The following is a 26,384-nucleotide window of genomic DNA, read 5'->3' as shown; positions in this document are numbered from 1 at the left end:
GAATGAAAAGTTCCACAAACGGATCAATTACCTCAAAGATAGGACAATTGATCCCCATCACGGGCGGATCCCCTTTCCACAAAGATAAGAAGCACAGACCCTCAGAAGCTTTCAAATGATCTCAACTCTCTCCTCAAAGACAGGAAAAATATTGGTCACCATCAAAAGCGGGTTAAAATTATCTCAAACATGAGAAAATTACACCCTAAACTTTCTCCTCAAAGATAGGAGAACAATAATCTCAGCGGCGGATCGATCTACCTCAAAGATAGGAAACGATTGATCGTCGTCAGAGACAGAGTTAAAACATTTCTCAGACATGAGAACTTTACACTCTCAAATACTCTTCCCAAAGAAGAGTCTCAAAACCTGGCGGCGGATCGATTCACCTCAAAGATAGGAAGCAAAATCGATCGCCTAAGGCAGCTTAACTTCCTCACCAGGAATAAAAGCTTCTAACCTTCACAAAGGTTCACACATTGGGGTACGGCTGGCCACCTACCCTAAACAATCGGAGAAATCCTAAACCAGATTCTAAAAAGTTACTTGCTAAAAGATATAATGCATTAGTAAAAATAGTTCTGGAAAGAAAAGGGTTCATCCAACAATGAAGCCTTGTCTTCATCCAAATAATGAAGCCTCGTCTTCATCTCCAAATAATGAAGCCTCGTCTTCATCTCCAAATAATGAAGCCTCGTCTTCATCCAAATAATGAAGCCTCATCTTCATCTCCAAAATAATGAAGCCTCATCTTTATCCAAACAATGAAGCCTCGTCTTCATCGAAGTAATGAATCCTCATCTTCATCATAGAAATAACGAAGTCTCGCCTTCACAAATGCAAAGTAAAACACTTTGGAAAATGAGTAAAGGCTAAAAAGGCAAGTGCCTAGAGTGCCAAAACCCTCCACAAAATGCGCAAAAGTCCCTAAATGGTTGATCATTCTTACTGATCCCTAAGGGCGGGTCATTCTCCTCAATATGGCAGAACTGAAGAAAAGAAGTCCCTAAGGCGAATCATAATCCTATGCGGTAGGAACAAATGGTCCCATAAAAGGACGGGTTATTCCTTTCTAAAGGAAATATAACTCTCAAGAAGCCCCTACAGGCTAACCATGGATACAGCTGACCACCTATCCACGAAGAAGAAAAAACCCCTAAAAGCGCATCATATCCATATATGATCCCATCTAGGGCGGGTCCACTTTCCTCCAAGATAGAAAAATAAAACACCATCTAGACAGCCCTAAAGAGCTTTTTATACCTTTAGGGGGGCTTCTGATAACAACTCAAATTATTCTTGAATAAGGAATAAGGGAAAATTAATAGAAATAATGGTAAACCATTATTCCTTCTAAAAGAGATATTTATGCATGATTAACGTGGAATTAATGATAATTAATGCAGGATTAATGCAGGAGTGAATATGCAAATAATGAGAAAAAGGAAGGAGTCTTTAGCATTATGCCACGCCACGTGGACCATGACGAGACCCGCCATTGTTCTCAAGGAGAGCGTACATACGCCTTGACAGATCTAAGAATACCAAAAGGCGCCTTTATTACCATCCATGAATGGGAATAAATACAATTAAATGGCAATTAATAGTCATTAAAGGGGAATAAAGACTTGACTGTTCGAATACTCCAACTCTGAGGGTTTCGATGCTAAATGCTGGGATTAATGGAGAATTGATAGCCATTAAAGACGAGTAATGACATGACTCTTCACCTGCTTCCCCATTAATGCTGAAGGTTACAGAAACCTATATAAATACCCCAGCTTCCTAGGATCAAAGGTACACTTACTGATTCTCTACTTTTGTGCTTACAGTTTATTCTCAGAAATATTACTGACTTTGGCATCGGAGTGTCCCCGGCCGATCCCAATGGCGCCTCACAGGGAAGTGCTCCGATCAAGGATTTTTCCACAAGTTATCATAGACTTACCATCCTTTGGAGGTGAACTGGATATAGAGGGATTCTTAGACTGGCTATCGGAAGTTGAACGTTTCTTTGAGTATGCTGGGATTCCTGATGAAAGGAAAGTGAGGCTAGTGGCGTATCGCTTGAAGGGTGGCGCATCAGTTTGGTGGGATCAGTTGAGGGAAGAAAGAAGAAGAGGGGGCAGAGATCCGATTAGATCTTGGCTACGGATGAAGGCGATGTTGAGGGAGCGGTTCCTACCGCCAGATTATGAGCAGTATATTTACAGCTCCTACAAGGGATGCTCTCAAGGGACCCGAAGTGTCCATAAGTATACCTCAGAGTTCTTGAGGCTTTCGGCAAGGGCCAACTTGTCAGAAACTGAAAGCCAAAAGACCTCTAGGTATCTAGAAGGGTTGAGATACAACATCCAGGATCGTATTGGCACACAGATGGTGGTTCGGGTAAAAGATGCCAGGAATTTAGCCCTTAAGGCTGAATCCCAACTGACCGGGAGATCCAGGAGATCCGCCACTACTGACTATACGCCTGGAGGAGAAGGCGATATGAAGTCCTATGACAAAGGTAAACAGGTGGCGAATGCTAGTGGGGCAAAGTTTAGCAACGTTGGAAGAGGATCTAGAGGAGATACCAGACCCTATAAGGAGGTACCCATACCACCTAAGAACAACAACCCATACGCCAGGCCAACACCTTTTAAATGTTTTAGGTGCAATGAGCTGGGTCATAGGTCCAACGAGTGTCCTAGGTGGAAGAGCGCCAACATGGTGGAAAGATATGAAGATGACTATGAAGAAGGGGATGAAGTGTTTTATGAGCCCCTAGGTGAAGACGATGACGAGGCGGATGAGGAAAGACACGCCATTCATGTGATATGGCATTTATTAGTCTCCAGCCGAGTAGAGGGAGATCAAAGGCACCAACTATTCAGGACTCGCTGTCTTGTGAACAGTGGGCGATGCAACGTAATAATAAACAATGGTAGCCAGGAGAACATTGTGAGCAGCAGCACCGTTCAGAAATTCGGGTTGTTGGCGGAGGCGCATCCTGACCCCTACAGGGTTGGATGGATCAAGGACGTGGGTGAACTTAGAGTGACTCAAAGATGCAAGGTACCCATTGAGGTTGATGATTATAAGGATGAAGTCTGTTGTGACGTGGTCGATATGGATGCCTGCCACCTATTAGTGGGAAGAACATGGCAGTTTGATAATGATGCCATCCATGTAGGAAGAAGGAATACTTACAGATTTGTAAAGGATGGGGTGAAGTTCGTACTTACACCAATGATGAGAGAGTCAAGGGTCGATGAGAAGTCTACCTTGGTAGTCTATCCCACACATAAATCATTCGTCAGCGAATGTGAGGAGAGCCAGATGGTGTATGTTATAATGGTAAAGGCGAATCACGAAGCACTCCAAAAGGAAAAAAGAGAGATGCCGAATGAAGTGACCCGCCTACTTGGCGAGTATCAAGATATGTTCTCTAAAGGGCCCACCTTTGAGGGAAATCCAACATCATATCGATCTTGTACCTGGGGCTAGTTTACCAAGCCTCCCACATTATCGAATGAGCCCAAAGGAGAATGACATCATGAGACAGAAAGTGGAGGAACTCATCAAGATGGGATACGTTAGGGAGAGTATGAGTCCATGCGCCGTTCCAGCTTTACTGACGCCCAAGAAGGATGGGTCTTGGCGGATGTGTGTTGACAGTAGGGCTATTAACAAGATCACCATCAAGTACAAGTTCCCTATCCCAAGGCTGGGTGACATGCTGGACCAACTTGGCGGATCCAAAGTCTTCTCCAAGATTGATCTCAGGAGTGGTTATCATCAGATACGGATTCGGGCTGGGGATGAGTGGAAGACTGCTTTCAAGACCAGAGATGGGTTGTATGAATGGTTAGTGATGCCATTTGGAATGACTAACGCCCCTAGTACATTTATGAGGCTGATGAATCAGGTGCTTCGGCCAGTAATTGGCAAATTTGTAGTTGTGTATTTTGATGATATTCTGATTCATAGTCAGACCTTGGCGGAACATATGGAGCACTTGCAGACAGTATTTGACCTGTTAAGGAAACACCAGCTATATGCCAACACTAAGAAGTGTGATTTTGTCATGGAGAGCCTGGATTTCCTTGGGTTCGTGGTCAGTGACGATGGAGTCCAAGTTGATGGGGAGAAGGTAAGAGTTATCCGAGAATGGCCTACTCCAAGGAACGTGGGGGACATCAGGAGTTTTCATGGGCTAGCAACATTCTATCGACGATTCATTAAAAACTTCAGTTCCATAGTAGCCCCGTTGGCGAATATTTGAAGAAGGGAAGGGGATTCGAATGGGCGGATGCTCAAGAAGAGAGCTTCGCCTTGATCAAGGAAAAGTTGAGTACAGCGCCCGTACTGGCTTATCCCAATTTTGATAAACTATTCAAAGTTGAATGCAATGCCAGTGGAGTTGGGATTGGTGGTGTCTTGATGCAAGAAAAGAGGCCCATTGCATACTTCAGTGAGAAGCTCCGAAGGCAAGGCAAAAGTGGGCAACGTATGATCAAGAATTTTATGCTGTAGTTAGGGCGTTGAAAGTATGGGAGCATTACTTGGTGGGGAAAGAATTCATCCTCTACACTGACCACCAAGCTCTCAAGTACCTGGGAAGTCAGAAGCAACTTCGAAGCTCCATGCATGCCCGATGGTCCGCCTTCATAGATAAGTTCCCCTATAAACTTATCCATAAGGCCGGAAAACAGAACAAGGTGGCGGACGCCTAGAGTCGAAGGGTGTCACTATTAAAGACAGTGAACCTGGAGGTCGAGTGTTTTGAACACATCCGAGGAGAATACATGGCGGATCCTGATTTTGGCAGTATCTGGGAAAAGTGTCAGCACCAGCATGGGATGGGTCGTATCACTTGATGGATGAGTATCTCATGAGGGGCAACCAACTGTGCTTACCCTGCACTTCCATTCGTGAGAAGGTTGTTCGTGATCTACATGGCGGATGCCTGGGAGGGCATTTTGGGCGAGACAAGACATATGAAGCAGTGAGTTCTCGTTATTTCTGGCCTAAGATGAGGAGAGATGTCGCCTACTTAGTAGAACGATGCTATATTTGCCAGACCTCCAAGGGACACACTACAAATGCCGACTTGAATCTCCCCCTACCTGTACCAGAAACTATATGGGAGGATCTATCCATGGATTTTGTCCTAGGGTTACCCCGAACTCAATGAGGCATGGATTCCATCTTTGTCGTTATTGACAGGTTTTCGAAGATGGCACACTTCATAACATATCGCAAGACTAATGATGCCTCAGCAACTGCCAAGCTATTCTTCAAAGAGGTTGTCAGACTACATGGCATACCTAAGAGCATTGTCTCAGATCATGATACGAAGTTCCTGAGTCACTTCTGGCGGATGTTGTGGGCCCTATTTGATACGTCTCTGAAGTTTAGTACCACCGCCCACCCTCAAACAGACAGTCAGACAGAGGTGGTCAATAGAACTTTGGGAAACTTACTGCGCAGCAAATGTAAGGATAAGCCCAGGATGTGGGACGTGGTTTTAGCCCAAGCTGAGTTCGCCTACAATGGCTCTGTACATTCGGGAACCGGGAAGTCCCCATTTGAGGTGGTATACACGAAGACCCCGAATCATACTCTTGATATAGCCCATCTTCCTAAAGGAAACGTGACTGCCAACCAGCTGGCCAAGGATTATGTACAGATGCACCAAGAGGTGAAGGAGACTCTTGAGGAAAGAAACCAGAAATTAAAGGCTAAGGCGAATGAGCACCGCAGGGACCTACAGTTTGAAGTTGGGGATGAGGTTATGGTATATTTGGGCAAAGAGAGACTCGCCAACGCCCCAAGCAGCAAGCTTCGGCCTAGGAAATACGGGCCATATAAAGTTACCAAGAAGGTCAATGCCAATGTCTATCATATAGCATTGCAAATTGGCTTGGTAAAATATCACCAGCTTTCAACATCCGTGACCTTAGCCCGTGGAAACCGGATGGTCCTCTGGAGTTTGACAAGGATAAATCAGTGCCCAGATCTTTTAAAGAAGGAGAGAATGATGATGACATCCTAACTGGGATCACTGATCAAGCGCGCTTTGGCGGATCCTCAGACACCACACACACGGAGGTTGCACCTACGAGGAGGGCGGATCTAGGAGTACACGAGGGGGCGTATCGACATCTAATCCTAGGCGGGTCCTTAAGCTTACTTCCTCACGAAGGAGACCAACAACAACCCTGACATTCCGTACCTGTGCCTTTGTACTAACTGTCTGGGTATAATATCTATTTTACCCTTTTGTTGACAACCTTCTTGTAACCCTAGTAGGGGTAGTTTAGGTCTTTATTATCCTTAGGGGATATATTTAAACCCCACTCTTGTAAGAATGAGTAACTTTTGAATCAATCAACTCTTTCTCTTTGAGAATCAAGGTTTATACCTTTTATCTTGGGATTCACTCCTTCTAGTTTTAGCTAGAGAAGAACATCTTTGTTGGTTTACGATTAAAACCTTCACTTTTCGCTTTCAATCTGTATGAAAGTATAGTGACCAAAGAAAAGTTTTATAATATTTTTAGTACCAAATCAAAAAAAAATTGTGATAACAACTTACAACAAGATATGATGAAGAAAACAAGGAGTAATATTGAAATAAACTTTTGTGAAAGTTAGTTGAATTTATTCGCCTTCTTCACGGGTTAAATATACCATTAGTCACTGAATTTATATAGTTGTTTTCAAAATGGTCACTCAACTTCAATTTGTTTTAATAAAATCATTTAACTTTTAGTTTTGTTTCAATTAGATCACTTCATCAATTTCAGTGATTAAATAATAAATAAATAATAAAATCATTTAACTTTAAGTTTTGTTTCAATTATAAATCAAATGAAGGCAAAAAAAATGTTTATTTATTATTTATTTAATTTAACTACTTGAAATTGTCATGTGATAGAAAAAAAATATTTTTATTTTTCTAATGTCACTTGGTTATCATGTGGCTGTCATGTTACACGTAATGGAATACTTTTTAACATGGTTGTCATGTATTACAGTAATTTATTACGTCTAAATATTGGTTGGAATCATTTATTAGAAAAATAACAATAAAAATTAGCATACATATATATATGTAGAAGCTTTATATAAACGAGGCTTAATGCATCAGTTGCCTTCTGAACTTGTCCAAAAAACTTGATTGGCCCCCTAAACTTTTAAAGTATCTCGATAGTCCCCTCAACTTCCATAAAATATTCGGTTAGCCTCCTGAACTTGCGGAAAATGGTATCAATTGATCACTCGGTTGTAAAAAAAATAAGTTAAATGCGGAAGATGTATTGCACGCATTATAAAAAAAAAGTAACACAATCAAGACCGAAGTATGCGGTTCTAATATTAGAAAAGACAAGTTTTATAGTTCAGCAAGTATAATAACTTCCGTTTTAATTTATTTTTTAATTATGCAATAACATTATAAGATGTATGGAATACATCTTCCGCATTTTTAACTTTTTATTTTTTTTTTGCAACCGAGTGATCAATTGATTAGATTGGCTTAATACCCTCTCAACCCCCCTCAAGTTGGCCCAATAGTGGGTTATCTCGGGAATTTTTTTGCCATTTACTTAATGTATCACTAGATTAGTTAGATGTAGCAACTGATAAGTTGAAATCTTTTATTTCTGATGTAATATTATGTTGAATGTTTTTTTTTTTGGTTTATGGGTTATTTGTTCTAAATAAGCAACTTGAGGAGTTATTTATTCGAAATAAGCAAGTTGGAGGTTACTTGTTAAAAATGTAAGTACATGGGTCAATTGCAGTATTGGCCAACTTAAGGGGGTTGGGAGGGTATTAAGCCTATTAGATTTTACGCAAGTTCAATGAGCTAACTGAATATTTTATGCAAGTTGAGGGAGCTATCCAGAGATTTTGAAAGTTCAGAAGAACAATCAAACTTTTTGGAGAAATTCAGAGAGCAAATGATGTATTAAGCCTGCCTATAAATAAAGCAGAAAAATAGAAGATATTAAAGCTAAAAATAGTTTTATTATTTCTTATTTAATTTGGTAGTTACTAATTGAAATTTGACTATGCAGAAGTACAAAAACAAATACCCTTAATACAGTCATAGTGAGATTCAGGGGGACAAAGTGATTTGCAGTCGCTATTTTTGTTACAATATGGTTTAGAATCATAAGTTTCGGGACCGAATTTGCAGTCGCTATCTTTGTCACACCGTGGTTTAAAAATTAAATCATAGTTTTGGTGAAGACTACATTTGCATTTTCCTTTGCATATCATTTCTTTGCAATCATGTACACATTTGCAATCCTTTGCTTTGCTCACTGTTCTTGAAGCTTCTGATGTCTGCATTGTGCCTGCAAAACTAGACTCGTTAAAGTTTATTGCGTACATAGAATTTCAATTCGATATCTCTAATTTAAACGACTCGATTTGATTTCTTTAACATTAAAACTATGTATAGAGTTACCGTAATAATAGAGAAGTCAATTTTCAATACAAATTACCGGACAAAAATCAAAATTTTCTCATTAAATCATTGATAAATATTAATTAGTGTTATTTAAAAAAAAACTCGTGGTTATATTGATTTGCAGATAACCTCTCTGTGGAGTTTTTTGTTTTTTTTTTTGTCAAAACAAGGACCGTACTACTTGTTGCCAATTTACAAAATCAAGAACTTTTAGGTTATAATATTGTCAATTTGACCATTAATGACCTCCAAATAGAAAATTTCAAAAATTAAATTTGTTTAGTACCATGTTTACTATGAAACCATATTTTTTATTTTTCAAAATCATCATTTTTTGAACGTTCTCTTTCTAAAAATATTTTCTCTCTCCTTACCAAACAACATTAAATGACCTCAAAACTAAAAGGTTGAATAATTAAAATTGCTTGGAATATCATTAAATTCTTGAAATTTTCCATTTTGAAATCATCAACAGTCGTATTAGCAGTGCCAGTTCAAAAGTCCTTAGTTTTGAAAATGAGTAGCAAGCACAGTTCTCGTTTTCACAAAGAAAAAAAACCACGGAACGTTATTTACAAATCAGTGAAACCATAATGGTATTTTTCAAACAATCCCTATTATTATGTTCTAAGTAAATACTACCAAATGGTAAAAAAATTTAATTAACATGTTATAAGTAAATACTGAAAATAATAAATCGGAACTGGAGCTTCAACTATTAAAGCATCATTATACTATTTTGTAGAACAAGAATAAAATTGATGTTCTCCAATAAGTATAGGGACTAAAGAAAAGTTTTATAATATTTTCAGTACGAAAATGAATCCAAAGAAAATGGTGAGAAAAACTTACAGTAAGATATGATGAAGAAAACAAGGAATAGGAAGGTAATATTGAAGTAAATTTTGGTCATGGTTACTTGAATTTTTTCACCTATTTTTACTTGTATAAGCTTCAATCTATATTTGACTTATATATTAGATAAAAGGGCTTAAAGTATTTTTGGCCCCTGACCTATTCAAAATTTGTGCATTTGGCCCTTGACCTATTATTTGATCATATTTGGCCCCTGACCTATCAAATTAGATAAAATTCAACCCATATTGAATGGGAAATTAACTTTGTTAGAAAATTAACAGCAGTTACCAATACAAAAATGACACATGACACATAAATAAAATTAATTTTCAACTGGAGATGGCAACAGTAACTATTTCACACAGTAAAAAAATCCTAAAACCTTTTTATAGTGTTCCGATAGAGTGAAAATTAATTTTATTTATGTGTCATGTGTCATTTTTGTATTGGTTACTACCATTAATTTTCCAACAGAGTTCATTTTTCATTTAATATGGGTTAGATTTTATCTAATTTGATAGGTTAGGGGCCAAATATGACCAAATAATAGATCAGGGGCCAAATGCATAAATTTTGGACAGGCCAGGGGCCAAAAAGTGCTTTAACCTTTAAATCTAATGAAATCTAAATAGTTAAATGAATTGGATATTGCCATTAATATTACTCAAAATAACTGATTATGTACAGAATAAAAGTACTAATTTTAAAATCTAGTGAAATCCAAATATTTAAATAAATTATATATTCTCTCAAAAAATAATAATTAGATATTGCTGCAATCACTCAAAAGAAACTAAGGTTTAAAAAGTATTATTTGTACCTTAAGAGGTCAAATGGTAAAGAAATGTTTCGCTACTAGAAAAGATCTGTCGAGTTAAGGATAAGGGTATGTCAGAAGCCACACACCATGAAGACCTTGCCATGTGGATCCGTTTTGTAAAGTACCACTCGCCATTAAGGACACCCGTCCGCTAGGCAGACATGGACACGTCGTCCAAGGTAGATCCACCCATAGTGTCACCAAGCCGTTATCAGTGGAACCGCTACAGTTAATAGCATTAAATGGTTCCTTAAAAATACTAACGGTCAGACATAAAGAATGTAGCATTAAACTACATTAAATGACATTGAATGAGGAACTACTTCAATGGTTACGGGAATTAGTATAAATACCCTCACTACGAGGTATTCAAGGGACACTTTCTAATCCCTATTTTGTGCTTACTGTTTATTCTCTCTAGAATTATTACTAACTTAAGCATCAGAGTGTCTTCGGCTGAACCCAACGGCGCCCTACAGGGAAGTATTCCGTTGAAGGAAATCCCCGAAGACTAAGCAACGTGTTAGATAAAAAGGAAGGACTAATAAATTATTTACTCTGAAGTTTATAATATATTAAGCCTTCTTAGAACTTCAACTTTAGTTTAATTATATGCTATAACTTAAATTAAAGAATTATAATATGAGCCGCATCATTTGCAAATCGTGAAACAAACGACACAAAATAGTCGGAATAAAGTCTTAGAAGATCTCTGATATCTTGAATCACACTTTCGTACTCTGAATCGTCATGCTTGCCCACTTTTAAACTATCGATAATCACCTTCACATCCGACTCGAAATAGACAGCACCGTATGACAACGATACTGCCCATAGTGACTTAATTGGTGCGCTTTAGACAATTAATTTTAATGTTTTAAAAACCGGACCGGAAATCGTGGTTCAATTAACTAGCTGTCTTATATTAACCATAGTGACTTAATTTGTCTTATATTTTTTAGAACATTCACAGAATGTTCTAAAAAATTTATGAAAATTTAGGATTAACAAAAATTTGAAGTATTACACTATAATATAAGACAGCTAGTTAATTCTGTTGGTCCCTTATAACGTTACAAGTATAGTTCCAAGGGGGGGTTAGGAACTATTTAAATTTTTTCGTTAGGGCAGACTTCTTTTTTGTAAGAAAAAGGTTTTAACAGCGACGCTGAGTGAATAGCAAGACACTGGCTTAGTCAACTGATGACTAGGTCAGTTTCTTTACTTGAATCAGGAGATAGCACTTAGAGTCTATTCCTGAGCTCAGATATTCAATGCGCACAACTCAGCTTGACCTCTTTACTTGGTCAGTTTTTGTTTAAGCAAGCAATATATATATAAAGGAGTTTAAGGTTAGAAATATGTTACTCAGCAGATTTATCCAGGTTCGGCCTCTAAGCCTACGTCCTGTCCCCGGAACACGTTCCGAGCTTTCGAATTCTCTACTGAGCTCTTTAACGGTAGAGCATCAAACCTTTTACAACTTAGAAACTGAGTATGACAAGAGTACCTTCCTCTATACCTCTACTCACTCCTAATCTCTCGCTGAGTACTATAACCGAGTACTCGGCCTCTCCTTTCTAATCTCTAGAAATGATAAAGATCTGTCCTAAACAACAATTGCTAAGACACCTTAGATGATTAAATAATCACTCTAGACTTTTACACAAAAGATATGAAATTTGGTGTAAGATTGCTTTGCTTTTTCTTCACAGAACTTTGAGTGGAAATTTGGTCAGCGTAATGACTTGATAGAGTTCTGTTGGGAATGTAGCATCTGAAGGCACTATTTATAGAGACGTCTGAGGCATCGGTCATTTCGAATTTCGAAATAATCGTTGGAGGGAAACGGCTTCCTGTCGTTGTCACTCAGTCTTGCTCAGAGCTCTCGGCCAATCAGATTTGAGTATCTTCTGTCATCGGTCAGCTTTTAGTCAGCTCGGCAGAATGTCTCTCCAATTATGGTAAGGTCAACTAGACAGCGTTCTGTGTCTTCTGAACTTTACCCAAAGTGGAAACACTTTGTCTGGAAGTTGTTCTTGCTCAGCTGCTGTCTTGTACTCTTTGTCGATTCAACTCAGCAGCTTCATCCCGAAGTTGTTCAACGAAGGTCTTCTCGAACCTTCTTCCGCTGAGCTGTGTTTTGTACATAACGACAGCGTTTTGCATACGCGGGCCGAGTTATCTTGATCTGTTTGACTTGGGCTTTGACTTCCGTATTGGGCTTTAAGTCTTTTAGTCTTTATGTCTTATAAACAATTTAGCTCAACATTGAACAAACACATTAGTAGAATAAATCAAAGCATTTAAACTTAGTGTGTTTAGAATATTTTTAATTACACTTAAACAATTTTGTCTAATCAAAATTATGTGGAAAGGTGTTTCAACAAACTCCCCCATTTTGATGTTGGCAAAACTATTCAGCGAAGAACTCAGTGTTGAGCTCCCCCATGATAGTTGACCTAATATTACTTTGCAAACTCCCCCGTCAGGGTTGAGCTACTGACTTAGTTTTACTCTAAACATTTAAAGGTTTAATCGAGTAAGTCTAAGGTCAGTTTTCGGATATAGGTCAGCTCATGGAACATATTCTATTTTACTCAGTGTTTAAGCGGAAGTTTTAACATTCAGAGGGCGCTGAGTAATTTTTTGTTCAATGAGTCTTATGGGACAGTGTTTTATAAACATACAAGTCAATGTCAAACATATTATCAGCATTGGATACAATCAACAAGTTTTATAAGCATTAAACATAGTTGATGTATTTGAAGATACATAATAACATAATACTCAGCATCGTATAAAATAACTCATAACTCAGGTTTTGGATAAAAAGATGCAAGTATTGAATTAAATAGAAGTAGTCAGCGTATATAGCAAAAGATAAGCATAAGCATAGAGACTACAAACTTAGCATAAACTGAGCTAGCCTATTTCTATTTCTTTTTCTTTTTCTTAGACTGACTAGGCTCATGCTGTGTTCTAGCTTGTTCTTTCTCCCCCATTTTGTCAGCATCGGGAGGAGGAGGAATTCTAAAGGCGTCGGTTAAGACGGCTCTAGTCAGTGTAGTGGACAACTCCTTAAGCGTATCGGCGCTTTCATTGACGTCGTCGAAGACAGCAACGCTATCATCTGTGACCTCTTTTGGTATATTGAGTTCAGCAGCGCTGAGCATGCTTACTATGTAGGCTTGAGATTTTCCTATCCAGGTAATTGTATCCGACAAAGCAGCAAAAGCTTGATGAAATGTCTTCAGCAAGGCTGAGTCGTAATATTCACGCTGGATATTGCTGTGACGCACATGAGTGAAGGTCCTTTGAGTATTCATTAGAATCTCATTCTGCTTCATTTGATCAGTGTCCATCTCTTGACCTTGAAGAGTGTTGAGATGTTGAACCATTGTCAGCTAGAGCTCAGCCAGCTTCGTGATGGAATCCTGCTTAGGTTGTTGAGCTTGAACAGAAATCAGTATACTCAGCAAGTCCTTCATACCTCGAACCTCATTGAGAAGTTGAGTTACTTGGGAGAGCTGTGTTGGCTCAACTGTTAAAGACCCAGCAGCAGGTTCTGTGGTTTGATGAAGGTCTTTAATTAATGTTTGCACCGAGTTGATGATTCTTTGACCAGACTCGATGGCATGTAAGTAGCTAAGAGATCCTTCATCAGCTTGCCTTGCTTCCTCAGTATGACCAGTTGGTGGAGGAGTCAGAGGAATGACATGGTCAGTGACTGGAAGTGTGTTTTCAATCTGCACTTGATTCTCGGGTAAAGTTGATTGATCGGTAGAGATGTTGGTTGGAGAAGAAGTAATCCGAATGCTGTCAGTGCTGACTGGGGCAGGAATGTTCTGAGTCAGCACAATGCTTGGAGCAACAGCATTGACGAGAACTTGCTCGATTTGGCTTGTAGAGTTAGCGGAAGCATTCAAGTCGGCGTGTTCCTTTGGTGAAGAAACAGAGGCTTGCTTTTCAAGAGAAGCTGGTGGAGTAGAAGACGTTTGTTTTCTGAAAAATTTCAGCTTAAGTGTAGAAGGGTCTTTGGTCGGCTTCTGGATAAAGAGGTCAGGGACAGTTGGTTGAATTGCCTTTACCAGTATTCTCCTAGTTCGAGGAGGTGTAGGATTAGCTTGGATATGTTCTCCTGAGTGGGATGGGGAAGTTTCTTCCTGATCAACAGTGTGTTGGTCAGGTTCTTGTTCTTCTTCAGCAGCCAACTCAGTATTAGTTGGCTCAGCTTCAACCTCACTAGCTGTCTCCTCGGAGTCAGCTTCATCACTGTGTTCTTCTCCTTGTTCATCATATTCCTCTTCTTCTCCGTCTAACTCTTCTTCAACCTGTGCAATGAAATGATCATCCAATTGCACCTCATCTTCTTGATGCTCAGTTTCAGTTCCCTGACTTCGTATGAAGTGAGAGTCATCGGGAACGAAGAAGTCAGCAGGAATGGCATCAATAGGGGTCAGCTCTGAAGACTTCTTCTTCTTCAGAGGTTGCTCATCAGCATCAGTTCTTTCTTCTGTATCAGGCTCATCTTGCCTGCTCCTCTTTTCAGCTGACTTAGGTTTCTCCTGACCTTTTAGTGCAGCTGACTTCAACTTCTTAGCCTGAGACTCAGCATTCTTTGCAGGAGTCCCAACAGCTTTCCTTTTACGGGCAGCTAGAGCCTTTGTTCTTTTCCCCTTCTTTAGGACAATTTCCGCATCATCAGCCTCATCAGCATTTTTGGCTTTCTTAATGGGTTGGTTATACTTCAAGGCACGCAGCGAAGCAGCTGTTATCTCAGAGCCTTGGGCCTCAGTTTCCTCGAGTAGGTCAACTTGATGGTCAATGAGGATTCTGGTTATGAGTGAGCCCAGCCTAAGAGTTCCCGTGCTTCTCTGGAACCCATCAATTAAGAAAACTGACATATTGATGGGTTTGTAAGTCAGCATATGCCATATGAAGCATTGCTCGAAATTGGTCGCTGAGCTGGTACAATTAATCTTGGGGTAGATGTAATTGGTCAGCAGGTAGTGTGCCATCTTTTGGTGCTGGCCCATTGATGAACTTGAGATTTCTCCAGAATGGCCAGAGGGCTTGCAGAAGTTGACTTCATACCCAGTGTCATCCTGATCTCCAGTCCTTCTCAGTTTTGCTCCCTCATTTTTTAATTTCAGCAAATTTGCAAGGTAGGTAGGGTTGATGAAAATTGTTTTCTCTCTTACCACAGTTACCAAGTGGTCCTGGTTGTCGTCAGCAACTCATAGGTTATGGTAGAATTCCCTTACTAGGTCAGGGTAAGTGGGATCTCTAATGGAGAACAGCTCGGTCCAGCCATTCTTTGATATCCATTCACAGAATGGTTGCTCGGTTGTTACGAAAGCCTCAGAGAACCATCATGAAAAGTCTATCTTGCATTCTCTAACGTCTTCGAAGACTTTGGTGTACGTTCTGACCTTGGTCGGCTTTCCTTTAGAGGAGGTGGCTTGGACAGCTTTTCCTTTGTTCGGCGTAGTGACCTTAGTAGTTCCAGGCGGAGTAGGGTGCCTAGAAGGTTCATCGGAACTGGTCTTAGAGTGACCGGAACCGGACATGTTCACAGAAATCTTCGTCATGGTTAGGGTTCGGAAGTTTTTTTTAGAGCTTTTTAGAGAAGAAGTTGTTATGCCAGAGAATTCGGTGAGTGTAAAGAGATAAAAATGAGGATTTGCCCATTATTTATAGCGGTGAGGGATGGATCTTATCGAATCCATGTGTCAGTTTTGCCTTGGGATTGTCAACCGACAAAGATCCTGGCATTTATGACACATTCGGTGCATACGTCATCCTAGGTGGCTATTCGCGTGCTTTTGCATTTAATGCAACGGATCTAACCCTCAGCGTGTAGAATACTAAGCGTTTTATATTCTGAGTGGTCAGCATTATACAAACAGATGATTTCTCAGTTTGAGATAACTACTCAGTGCGCATATTTGCTCAGTATGTGATGTTCATTCATTTAGCATTAAACACTCAGCATGTATTTGCATAAATCATTCAGCGTTGTAATTCACTCAGCATAGATATATATTTAGAACTGGAATTTACTGAAGAGGATTAAACATACCAATGGCTTCTCTCAGTATGCTGAACTGCTCACGAGCCAGTGGCTTCGTGAAGATATCCGTAAGCTGCTCATCCGTTGGGACATAGGTCAGCTTGATCTCACCTTTGAGTACATGGTCTCTAATGAAGTGATGTCTGACGCTGACATGCTTCATCCTGCTGTGCTGGATTGGGTTCTTCGATAGATCAATTGCACTTTTGTTGTCACATTTGACTTCAATTGTCTTTGTTTGAACACCATAGTCTTCAAGCTGTTGCTTAATCCATAGGACTTGAGCAACACAGCTTCCAGCAGCAATGTACTCAGCTTCAGTGGTAGACAAGGCTACTGACGCCTGCTTCTTGCTGAACCAGGATACAAGACAGCTTCCTAAGAAGTGGCATCCTCTAGAGGTGCTTTTTCGTTCAAGCTTGTCCCATCCATAGTCAGCGTCAGTGTATCCAACGAGTGTGAAATCATGAGTGTTGGGATACCATAAACCTGTGTTCACTGAGCTTTGTAAATATCTAAGGATTCTTTTATAGCTATGTAATGAGATTCCTTAGGGTTAGATTGATATATAGCACAGTAGCACACTGAGAACTGAATGTCCGATCTACTTGCTGTTAAGTAAAGTAGAGAGCCTATCATACCTCGATATAATTTGCTGTCTACCGACTTACCATTCTCGTCAGCGCATAGGATAGTATCAGTGCCCATAGGAGTGGATATTGGCTTGCAATTTTCAAGATCATATTTTTTCAATATCTCCTTGGCATATTTAGCTTGACTGATGAAGATGCCATTTTTTCCTTGTTTAATTTGAAGTCCGAGGAAGAAGTTGAGTTCTCCCATCATTGACATTTCAAACTCAGTCTGCATTTGTTTGCTAAACTCCTTGCACATTGACTCGTTAGTTGCACCAAAGATAATATGATCAACATAAATTTGAGTCAGCAGGGTATCTTTACCCTTTCTCTTAATGAATAAGGTTGTATCAGCTTTGCCTCTGACATAATTTCTAATTAGCAGGAAACTGGTCAGCCTCTCATACCAAGCACATGGTGCTTGCTTGAGGCCGTACAGAGCCTTTTTGAGTTTATAAACATCATTTGGGAATTTAGAATCCTCAAACCCTGGAGGCTGATTAACATAAACTTCCTCGTTTATAACTCCATTAAGAAATGCACTCTTAACATCCATTTGGAATAATTTAAAGTTCATATAAGATGCATATGCACATAAAATTCTAATTGCCTCTAGCCTTGCCACTGGGGCAAAGGTCTCACCGTAGTCAATACCTTCTTGCTGACTGTAGCCCTGAGCTACAAGTCTTGCTTTGTTTCTGACCACGTTCCCTTGTTCATCCAGCTTATTTCGGAAGACCCATCTTGTTCCAATGGTTTTCTGACTCCTTGGATGTGGCACCAACTCCCATACATCATTCCTTCTGAATTGATCAAGCTCCTCTTGCATTACGATCATTCAGAATTCGTCGTGCTCAACTTCAGTGAAATTCTTTGGTTCCTGAACTGAGACGAAGGCCACATTGCTGAGGTATCTCCTGAGTTGATTTCTTGTCATCAGGGTATTCTCAGCGGCATCAAGGATTGCACTCTCTGAGTGCCCTCTTGGAATCCTTATCTCCTTGGGTAGATTGATGTCTTGTGCTATCTGTGTTTCAACAATCTCTGCAGGAGTAGACTGGTCAGTGAAAACAATCTTAGGTTCACTTTTACCTTTGGTCAGCCCTTGAGGGAATGACTCAGCAGCTGGTTCTTGGTCAGCAGATACTGAGTGTGGATCATCCTCGGTCAGCGGCTGGTATCTACCTGCAGGGTTAGTTTCGTCGAGCTCAACATGTACTGACTCTTCTAAAACTTGAGTTCGTTTATTGAAAACTCTATATGCTTTGCTGTTTGTTGAGTAGCCGAAAAAGATAGCTTCATCAGCTTTTGAGTCAAACTTAGCTAAGCTATCTTTGGTATTCAAAATAAAACATTTACAGCCAAAGGCATGAAAGTATCCAATGTTGGGCTTTCGTCCTTTCCAAAGTTCATAGGGGGTTTTCTTTAGTATAGGTCTAACTAGAGCCCTATTAAGAATATAGCACGCTGTGTTGACAGCTTCTCCCCAAAAATACTTTGGAAGCCTATGCTCACTCAGCATTGTCCTGGCTATTTCAACCAAGGTTCTGTTCTTCCTTTCAACAACCCCATTTTGTTGAGGCGTTCTAGGAGCAGAGAAATTATGGTCAATGCCGCTGGCTTCACAGAATTCAACAAACTATTGGTTTTTGAATTCTCCACCATTATCACTTCGGATGTGAGCCAATTTTAGTTCTTTATCATTTTCAAGTTTTCTAACCAAATTTGAAAATGTCTCAAAGGTCTCATCCTTGCTACTCAGCAAGATGACCCAAGTGTACCGAGAGAAGTCATCTACAATGACCAAGGAAAATCTTCTTCCACCCAGACTCAGCGGCTGGACTGGACCGAAGAGATCCAAGTGTAGTAATTCTAACGGACGCTTAGTTGAGACAATGTTTTTGCTATGAAAAGATTGTTTGGTTTGTTTTCCAGCTTGGCAAGCGTGACATAATTGATCTTTTTCAAATTTAAGTTCTGGCAGTCCCTCAACCAATTGCTTTCTTGCTAATTTGGCCAGGAGGTCCATGCTTACATGACCAAGTCTCCTGTGCCATAGCCAGGAATTTTCTTCCTTTGATACCAAGCATACAGTTTTTGAAAACTTTTTCTCTAAGTCTAGCATAAAGACATTATCAATGCGAGGGGCAGTTAAAATTAACTCATTTTTTTTACCCTCGTATATTTTACATCCAGTAGCATCAAATATAACTTTTCTCTCATTGTCACATAGCTGAGCTACGCTGAGTAAGTTATATTTGAGTCCGCTGACTAGGGAGACAGACTCAATAGTAGGATTACCTCCAATGGTTCCTGACCCTACTATCTTACCCTTTTTGTTGTCTCCAAAACTTACGCTTCCTCCTCGTTTACGCTCAAATGTGATGAACTGAGTTTCATCACCAGTCATATGCCTCGAACATGCGCTGTCAATATACCACATCTTTGACTTCTCAGCACACCTCAGGCTTACCTGCATTGTAACTAGTTACTTTTAGGTACCCAATTCTTTTTGGGTCCTGGCTTGTTAGGTTCAACAGGTAAAGCATCATATTTAATTTTATGGCGGCATACTTGGACTGTATGGCCATTCTTTCCACAGAAGTCACAGCTGACCTTCCGTTTAGGATGTCTCACTGACTGGTCAGCACCCCAGTGCTGAGCGTGCCAGCACACCTTTGTGGTGTGTCCTTTCTTCCCACAGAAGTCACACTGGACATTCCGCTGGGGATTCCATCTCTGCTGACCAGTACCTTGGTACTGAGTATTCAGAGGAATATTTCTTTTGTTTGGAACCTTTAGTTGGTTCTGGATAGTTGTGACGTCCTTTCACAGTTTCTTAGAATCTGATTGGACTTCAGAGACAAACTTGTGCATGATCTCCATATTATCATTGAAAGTTGAGTTGTCCTGAAGAAGGAATCTGAGGTCACTCAGCTTGACCTCTTCAACTTCGTCACAGCGCCTGCTGAGTGCTCTAACTTTCTTATTACACTTTTTGACAAGTGTATAGAGATCACTCAGGGCATTAACCATTTCGTTTCTGAGCTGGGGTAGTGATATTACCTCATTTGATTGCTCCTCATCATCAGATGCAATGGAGGGGTCAACATGCTCAGAGACGCACGGCTCAGCAAGTTCATCAGCCATGAAGCATATCTTCGCTGACTCAGTGGTCTCAGCTTCTGTTGATGAAGACTCATCACTGTCGCTCCATGTTGCCACCATTGCCTTTTTGCCATTCTTCTTTTCTTTCCTCAGCGTGGGGCAGCTTGACTTAATATGGCCAGTTTGATGACATTCAAAGCAAGTAATGGGCTTTGAGCTGTCCTTCTTGTATTTGTTGTCGCTTGAGTCAGCTTTATACTTATCAAACTTTCTGTAAGGCTTCTTAGAGTATTTGTCGTTCTTTCTGAATAGCCTTTTCATCTTTCTTGTGAACATAGCAATCTCTTCGTCGTCTGTTGAGCTCCCATTAGTGGAGTCAGCTTTCATGACAAGAGATTTCTGCTTCTTGTCTTCAGACTTTTCCTTCACCTCGAAATTCTTCATTGAGATCTTATGGGTCAGCAGTGAGCCGATGAGTTCATCATATTTGTAGGTGGTTAAGTCCTGAGCTTCCTCAACAGCGGTCTTCTTTGCTTGCCAGTCTTAGAAACACTCCTAAGAATCTTCTTGACTTGTTCTTCCTCAGTGAAGATCTTCCCAAGTCTCTTGAGCTCATTGATGATGTTTGTAAACCTTGCATTCATGTCAGATATTCCCTTATCATCGTTCATTTCGAACAGCTCGTACAGTCTCATCTGCTGGTTCACCTTGGACTCCTTTACTTTATTGGTTCCTTCGTAGGTGACCTCCAGCTTCTTCTAGATCTCTTGCGCCGACTCACAACCTGAAATTTTATTATATTCTGCAGCATTGAGCGCACAGTGAAGCATGTTTATAGCCGAAGCGTGATTTTGTAGCTTCTTGAGATCATCCTCTGTCCATTTGGCCTCAGCTTTAACAACTGTTTTGCCAGCCACAACTTCGACAGGTACAAATGGGCCTTGGACTATGGATAGCCAGGCACTCATATTTGTAGCCTGAATGAAATTTTTCATCCTATTCTTCCAGAAGGTATAGTTAGACCCGAAGAATAGGGGAGGCCGAGTAATGGACAGCCCCTCAGGTAAGATCTGAGTTGTTTGGTTTCCTGGGAGAAACCGAGTGCTATTTTCGCCCATAGTGGGGATCAGCTCAAGGTGGTTAAACCTTTTACAGTGAGCTTTTAAGCTCTGATACCACTTGTTGGTCCCTTATAACGTTAGAAGTATAGTTCCAAGGGGGGGTTAGGAACTATTTAAATTTTTTTCGTTAGGGCAGACTTCTTTTTCGTAAGAAAAAGGTTTTAACAGCGGCGCTGAGTGAATAGCAAGACACTGGCTTAGTCAACTGATGACTAGGTCAGTTTCTTTACTTGAGTCAGGAGATAGCACTTAGAGTCTATTCCTGAGCTCAGATATTCAATGCGCACAACTCAGCTTGACCTCTTTACTTGGTCAGTTTTTGTTTACGCAAGTAATATATATATATATATATATAAAGGAGTTTAAGGTTAGAAATATGTTACTCAGCAGATTTATCCAGGTTCGGCCTCTAAGCCTACGTCCTGTCCCCGGAACACGTTCCGAGCTTTCGAATTCTCTACTGAGCTCTTTAACGGTAGAGCATCAAACCTTTTACAACTTAGAAACTGAGTATGACAAGAGTACCTTCCTCTATACCTCTACTCACTCCTAATCTCTCGCTGAGTACTATAACCGAGTACTCGGCCTCTCCTTTCTAATCTCTAGAAATGATAAAGATCTGTCCTAAACAACAATTGCTAAGACACCTTAGATGATTAAATAATCACTCTAGACTTTTACACAAAAGATATGAAATTTGGTGTAAGATTGCTTTGCTTTTTCTTCACAGAACTTTGAGTGGAAATTTGGTCAGCGTAATGGCTTGATAGAGTTCTGTTGGGAATGTAGCATCTGAAGGCACTATTTATAGAGACGTCTGAGGCATCGGTCATTTCGAATTTCGAAATAACCGTTGGAGGGAAACGGCTTCCTGTCGTTGTCACTCAGTCTTGCTCAGAGCTCTCGGCCAATCAGATTTGAGTATCTTCTGTCCTTGGTCGGCTTTTAGTCAGCTCGGCAGAATGTCTCTCCAATTATGGTAAGGTCAACTAGACAGCGTTCTGTGTCTTCTGAACTTTACCCAAAGTGGAAACACTTTGTCTGGAAGTTGTTCTTGCTCAGCTGTTGTCTTGTACTCTTTATCGATTCAACTCAGCAGCTTCGTCCCGAAGTTGTTCAACGAAGGTCTTCTCGAACCTTCTTCCGCTGAGCTGCGTTTTGTACATAACGACAGCGTTTTGCATACGCGGGCCGAGTTGTCTTGATCTGTTTGACTTGGGCTTTGACTTCCGTATTGGGCTTTAAGCCTTTTAGTCTTTATGTCTTATAAACAATTTAGCTCAACATTGAACAAACACATTAGTAGAATAAATCAAAGCATTTAAACTTAGTGTGTTTAGAATATTTTTAATTACACTTAAACAATTTTGTCAAATCAAAATTATGTGGAAAGATGTTTCAACAAATTCAACCATGAATTTATTAATTTGTGATTGTTTTAAAAAATTTGGGATAAGGTGAAAAAAATACATATATATACCTAATATTGATAATTAGGAGCAATTTTATCTTTAACGTCTAAAATAATGTAATTTTACCTTACCGTTGGCAGCCAAGAGCAATTTTACGTCTAACGTTTTGGATCAATTTCAGATATCATTATAAAATACAGGTGTTTTGCTATTTATTCTGGACTAATTACATATCAGTTAGTTCTTAAAAAAATTCATATCTTTTTTGTGATTTAGTAATAAAATTGGAGATTAATATTTTTAAATTCGACGAAATATTTAAATTTTTCTATCCAACTCAGTACAAAATAGGGTATAATTTTTTAATTTTATTTTTTCCACGTCTATTCATGTCTTTGTGTTTTGTTACTAACGAGTAATAAAATGACGTACATGTAAAGTGTAGATTATAAAATTTATGACTGAGAATGTAGTTCGGTGAATTATTTTTCAAAGGGACCCAATTTGTTAACGTTAAAGGTAAACTTGCTCTTGAATGCTAACGTTGGGAGTAAAATTACACCATTTTAGATGTTAAGGAATTTTTGCACCTCATCACAAAAAAAAAAAAAAACAAAAAACAAATTTAGGATTAAAAAAATTTGAAACCTCTTTTCACAAAAAATAATTGGCCTATGCAGGTCTCGAACCTGCAACCTTCGCGTTATTAGCACGACGCTCTAACCAACTGAGCTAATAGGCCTAAGTATTTTCCAAACTGATCAGTATTTACTAATAGCTTCTTTTTATATATATATATGTGTGTGTGTGTGTATGAGTATAATTATTACTATATAGAGGCATAGTTTCTAAATGTGGGACTTAAAAAGTGTATAACAAATAACGTTTGAGAGGTTATTCCTATTTATAACTGGCCCAAGTTGGGACCGAGTTTTTTTTATAACAAAATAGAGGTTATTCCTATATAGAGTATTTACTGTACTACTCCAAATTTATTATTACCGCAAATTTTCAATAGAAATTACCGAGATAAAAATCAAAATTATCTCATTAAATAATTGATAAAAAAAGTTAAATTTGTTCTTATTGTACAAAATAATCAAATGTTATTCCTACGGTGAAAATTCTAATTTACATATTCTAAGTACACATTGATGAAAATCTATTGAAATTAATAAAATTGATGACCAATCCCTTTGGGTGAAGGTGTTGTTGAAACGGCATGGTGGTAGGCGTGAGGGCATGGATTGTTTTCGGGCAAATTCAGCTTCAAGCTATATCTGGAAATGCATCGTGAAAGGATCATTTATTCTGCCCCTTGGACTTGAGAGGCTTGTTTCAAATGGCATAAACACCCGCTTCTGGACGAATGCGTGGGCCAGTGATGGTCCGTTGGTGGGAAAGTGTTGCAAACCACTTCCTGAATATTTACGCAGCTGCTATGTGGCCGAGTACTGGAAAATGGATGGCTCGTGGGATTGGGAATCGATCACACATTTCGTGCCGAGGGAGACTATCCTTGAATTGGCATAAATGGTGGTATTCCCGGGACAGGTGGTACCTGATTCTTGGAGATGGAGTGTAACGGCAGCATGGAGGTTGATAAGATAATATTGTTTAGATATTGTAGATATTTATAACTGTAAATATTTGCTGTATTATTTGAATTGGTCTTTAGATATTGTCAGTATTTTCAAATATTCAGTTGTAACCACTTCCATCTCTGTATCTATTTAATACGTTAATGATAATGAGAATCCTATTGAGACTCCAACACTTTTATGGTATCAGAGCAATTGTGGTTTCACAACTCTGTTTAACGATCCTTTCCTTTTTTTTCCAATCGAGTCTCTCTCTTCCCTCACCATGGCAAACACGAACAGCAACCAGGTTTCCACCACTGCATCTGTTTTTCCGCCTATCAATCTCTCTCATCAACTCAATCTCAAGCTTTCTTCTTCCAATTTCCTGTTATGGAAGACCCAAATCCTACCAATTATCAATGGATACAACCTTGAAGATCATATTGATTCATCGACACCCATCCCACCGGAAAAACAACCAAATGGTGAAAGAAATCTTGCATATCGTGATTGGCGTAGGCGTGATCAAATGCTCCTAAGTTGGATCATCTCTTCCGTCTCTGATAGTATTTTACCTCAATTAGTTGGCGCTGCAACAGCCTGTGATGCTTGGCAGAAGCTTGTGAAAGCCTACTCGGCTGGCTCTCGGTCTCAGATACGAGATCTGAAACATCGTCTGCATAATTTAAGGAGAGAGAATGAAAGTATCTGTACCTATGTCCAGAATGCCAAACTCATCAGTGATCAACTCTCCTCTCTTGGTCACACAGTTTCTGATGATGATTTGGTTGAATTTATTCTTAACGGCCTTGGGCCTGCTTACAGACCATTTGTACGTTCCTTGGAAGCACATTTAGAAATTGTTTCATATGATGACCTTGTTGGTCTATTGCATAGTGAAGAAGGCCAATTGGCTCGGGAGAATGTTCCCATCTCCTTTTCACCCTCTGTGAATTACTCTGCTCGAAATTCTAATAGGGGTCGAGGACGTGGCCGAGGTGGCTATTCCGGCACATCCTCTCGCCAAAATCAAACCATGTCTGTGCCACTTGATGCTAATAACCTGATCTGCCACAACTGTAGGGGGGCGGGTCATATCTCCAGACAATGCCCATCCCCCAAATTCAATCGTAATACTCGTAACAACATTAAACCATACTCCAATCTTGCAACTACATCAAACACCTCCAACACCGATTGGCTTGTGGATTCAGGAGCAACTCACCACCTAACTGCAGATATTGGAAATCTCCATGTTCATAGCGAATACGATGGCCCAGAAGAAGTTACTGTAGGTAATGGCCAATATATTCCTATCTCTCATATTGGTAAATCAGAATTTCCTGTTTTAAATTCATCTCTTAAATTTCATGATGTTCTTCATGTTCCAAAAACAGTAAACAATTTATTATCTGTCTCTTCCTTAACCAAGTCTAATCCCATTTCTGTGGAATTTTTTGCTGACTACTTTATTTTGAAGGATTTGAAGACACAGAAGGAAATCCACAAAGGAACAATTAAGGATGGTCTCTATACCATGTCACTTCCACCGAGTACCCCACATCGTGTTCAAGCCTTTCACACTTCTTTGTCTTTATGGCATGCACGTCTAGGCCATGCTAATTTACCTGTTGTTCGAAAAACACTGTCTCTGAATAATATCAATTTCAATAAGGAGAATTCAAGTTCAATTTTATGTGAACCTTGTTGTGTGGCTAAAATGCATAAAATGCCTTTTCCAGTTTCTACCTTTGTTGCTAATGGACCTTTAGATTTGATTTGCTCAGATGTTTGGGGTCCTGCACCTGTTACCTCTTTTGATAATTGTCGCTATTATGTTCTTTTTTATGATCATTATAGCAAATTTACATGGTTATACTTTATTCGTTTCAAGTCTGAAGTTCTGAGTGTGTTTATTAAATTTCGCACCTTAGTTGAAAATCACTTTAACCGAAAAATCAAATCCTTCCAAGCTGACTGGGGAGGTGAATTCCAGGCTCTCACATCCTATTTAACCGAACATGGTATTAACCAAAGAATTTCATGTCCCTATACACCTGAGCAAAACGGTTGTGCTGAACGAAAACACAGACACGTTATAGAAACTGGCTTATCACTTCTCACACATTCAAAATTGCCATTACAATTTTGGACTTATGCATTTGACTGTGCCACATATGTTAATAATCGCCTACATGTACCTCTATTGAATAATATATCTCCTTATGAAAAATTATTTGGTACCCGTCCTGATTATAAACTGTTACGTGTCTTCGGTTGCCTGTGTTATTGATGCGTCCCCACC

At 39.5% G+C, this 26,384-nt stretch overlaps 1 non-coding gene across 1 annotated transcript; it reads right to left on the bottom strand.

The window, feature by feature from the left end:
* Nucleotides 1-23,164: 23,164 nt before the first annotated feature.
* TRNAI-AAU (transfer RNA isoleucine (anticodon AAU)) lies at nt 23,165-23,238 on the bottom strand. Its single transcript has one exon. It is a non-coding gene; the product is annotated as a tRNA-Ile (tRNA).
* Nucleotides 23,239-26,384: the final 3,146 nt, after the last annotated feature.

The sequence above is a fragment of the Euphorbia lathyris genome, chromosome 10 (assembly GCF_963576675.1).
Source record: "Euphorbia lathyris chromosome 10, ddEupLath1.1, whole genome shotgun sequence".
Lineage (NCBI taxonomy): Eukaryota > Viridiplantae > Streptophyta > Magnoliopsida > Malpighiales > Euphorbiaceae > Euphorbia > Euphorbia lathyris.
The sequence above is the reverse complement of the archived record's forward strand: the minus strand, read 5'-3'. Positions and strand labels throughout refer to the sequence as shown.